Source organism: Colobus angolensis, unplaced genomic scaffold, assembly GCF_000951035.1.
Source record: "Colobus angolensis palliatus isolate OR3802 unplaced genomic scaffold, Cang.pa_1.0 Scaffold184, whole genome shotgun sequence".
NCBI lineage: Eukaryota > Metazoa > Chordata > Mammalia > Primates > Cercopithecidae > Colobus > Colobus angolensis.
In genome coordinates this window covers 3,281,318-3,284,739 of record NW_012114977.1, presented here as the reverse complement: position 1 = coordinate 3,284,739, position 3,422 = coordinate 3,281,318, and positions in this window count along the sequence as shown.

The window sequence follows — 3,422 nt, the reverse complement described above, 5'->3', positions numbered from 1 at the left end:
GAGAGAGAGAGAGAGAGAGAGAGAGTCCTCAGCTTCTCTCAAATCACACCCTGCCTACTCCACCTACAAGCAGCCCCTTCCGTCAAAGCTCATTTCTCCCAGGTCAATGCCGGCTCACTCCACCTTGTCTCGTCCAGGTCCAGACCCCTCTCCCATCCATGCACCCTGCCTGCCTGTGCAGGCACCCGCAAGGTCCCAGCGACCTCCGTGCACAAAGAGCTAGAAAGGGCGAGCTGCAGCAGGAAGAGGGGAGGGATGGAGGAAGAGAGAGCACCGCAGAGGAAGGCAGGTCCAGGTGACGGAAGGGACAGCTCAACTGCCCCTGGCCCTGGTCGGACACCAGCCGGCTGCTCGCCCTCCATCTCAGCCCCACCCTCCCCCAGCTGTGTGTCCCTGCCTTATCTGAGCCGCCAGCCGAGCCCCACCTCACCCACCACCCTCTCCTCTCCACAGCTCCCCGGGATGTGGGTGATAAGACGCGCCCATTGGGCCTTCTGAGTTTGTGCCCACCCATCCTAGCGGGCTCTTCTTCCAGGCAGAAACTGATCGAGACCGTGGCTCCCCTGGGCTTTTAGAAATGAAACCTCCGCAGGTAGAATGGCAGCTTCGGGGTGGGGGGCCTCTGGTCTAGCTGTGCTCCTGTCTCCAGCCAACCACTACCTGCTTGGTGCCAGCCCCTGTACTCGGGACTTTCATACATCCTTTCTAAACCTCACACAAAACAACGTTCTCCTCATTTAGAGATGAACAAAAATGAGGCTGAAAGGTGAACTTGCCGAAGGCCACCCAAACAGAAGCCAAGCCAGAATTCCTACCAGGGCCTGCCTGAGGCCAAAGCCAAGTGCTCTTTTCAATGAGTACCAGAGATCCCACTTCAATCAAAATGTGGGACTTGGGGGTCCCAAGTGCTAACCTTAGACAGTGGAGCCACCCAGAGTCCTGCTCACTGATGGCATCTGTAGAAGAGCAGCTGGGAGTCTGGGGGCCTCTGGCTCTGGGCCACACAGGCCGCAGAGTCCAGCCAGGCTGGAGGCCAGCCGGTGCAGACAGTAAACGAATTATGAAATGAGGCAAGTCATCCAAGCGGGCTGGCATCTGGTGGGCAGGGAACTTTGCCCCGCTTCGCCTTCTCCTGTTCTGTTCACAGTGACTGCCTGGCCCTCTCTCCCTTTCTTCCTCCTGTCTTTCTGCTTTCTCTTCTGGCCCCTTTTCTTTGCTTTCTTCATCTTTTCTCCCTCCCTCCCTCTTTCCCTTTCACCCTCTCCCCCACCCGGCCCCACCCCCGCAGTTACTGTGGCAACAATTCAATGCCAGAAATAAAGGCAGGATCCAGCTAGGTCACCAGTTCCCAAAACAGCATCCCGGGTGGGGAGGGGCAGGGAGGGTGGAGCAGTGCAGCGCCGCAGGGCAGGGGCCAGGCGCTCCCATGGGTGCCGTGCATGTGTGTGATGTGGGTGGGGCAGGGCACCTTGCTCCCCCCTCCCCCCACTGGAAAAGGACACCAGGAGGCTGAGGCCTGCTCTGGGCCAGTGGCTCACCAGAGGCGTCCCTTACTTAGGCCAAGCCTGAACTCCGAGTCTGTCCTAAGGCTGGCAGAGCCTGGGGACTCCCTCCTCTTCTCCCAGTTTCTCCCTCTCCCCTACTCCAATGTTTTTTACCCTTGTGTCTGCTGGGATGAAGGTTCCCCTAACCCAGCACTACAGGGCACCCTCTCACACTCAGATAAAGGACCAGGCCTGGGTGGGTGGGGAGCCCAGAGTCCCCCTGCTCAAGGCCTGCCCTCCCCTGTTCTCTTGATAACAACAAAACCGGGCCCAGATGCCCCCTCCTACCTCTCTGGCCCACCCAGAGACGCATCTGTGCAGCCATCTTCTCCTCCTAGGTCTCTCTCTGGCTTGGTTTCTACGTTCCCTCTCCACTCTCCCTCTGAAGAGACCCGGCTTTCTGCTTTCTGCATCCTGCAGCCTCTCAGGCTGACTGCTCCCCCTCCATTTATAGCTGGTCCTGTTGTACAAGCGGGACTGGCAGAGCTGGGGGAGATGCAGCCTCAATTCAGCTTTCTGGATCCTGGGGCCTCCCCGTTCCAGTCCCCACAACACCCAGGAGCTCTAGAAGAGGGATTCTGCATACATCCACCCACGGGTGGACAACTTCACCCAGGAGTCTGACACCTGACCACGGAGAGGCCGGCAGCACGACACAAGATGGACAGGTGGGCACAGGCAGAAGCACCTGCGCTGAAACTGTTGCAGGACTGATGCACGTGGGGAGACTCCAAAGCCCTGCATGCCAGCTCCCGCCCCCACTCTCCCATCGAGGCCCCCTCACAGTGACACATGGTGCTGCCAACACCCGCTCGCACCCACCCACTGGTCCTCTCCCTGGCATCCATCCCAGAGTTGTGCACGTGTACAGCAACACACACAGAGCCCTCCACTTACCCAGCTCCGGAGGCCCTCCCTGGGCTCCCCATTCCCAGAGCCCGACTGCCTTCCTTGTCTTGGACCTGTCCCTGCTCCCCTGACTCTCACAACCAGGCAACCGGTCCCTGGAAGGGACACACCGGGTGTGTCTGCCTAAGATAGGGGGCTGGGCCTGCTGGGCCCTGAGGGACAGAGCTAGGGAGGGGAGCCCCAGAACCCTGTGGGGGCTGTATGTCTGCTCAGCCCTGGCCCCTTCAAGCATCCCAGTGGCGGGCACAGGGGGAGAACTGGGCTTGGGCCTGCATCTGTGCCCTGCCACAGCCTCACTCTTCACTCAGCCCCACCCCAGCCTGGCCAGTCACTGGCTGGGAGCAGGCTCTCCTCCCACTCCCCCTAAAAAGCAGGCTCCAGATAAATAGCCTCAGGCCCCTAAAGGTACTGCTCCAACCCCCAGAGCATGTGGAGTGGTTGTGGGGAGGCCAGCAGGCCAGTATTCAGCAGATAGGGAATGCTCCCCTGCCCACCCCGTGCCCCCACAGTCCATCCCTTCCACCGCTGGCCTGCTCAGCTAGGTGGGCCAGGCAGAGATGCTAACGAAGAGGGGATTGGGCTGGGAGCAGTTCTCATCCTTGGGATGAGGACACCCCAGGCCCCCTTCCCGAAATCAGAAGAAGGTTCCATTAGTCAGGCCCAGCTAGTCCCAGGGGCCGGCCCATCCTCCCACTGAACAGGGACCACCGTTGGCTCCCCCCAGATACCCTGCCGCCACCCAAAGCCTGGCTCACCAGCAAGTGCTGTGGCCCACAGTGCTCATAGAGGGGAGAAGAGGCGGAGACCCTGCCACCTACCTCTTCCCAGACAGTGTGGACCAGACGCTCTGAGGCCACAGAGGCCCGAGAGGCGTAGGCCAGATCCAAAGGCTGCCACTTCCCCCAGGAGCCTAGGTAATAGGCGTCTCTTCCAGGAACCCAGCCGCGCTTCCCCGGAGCACAAATAACA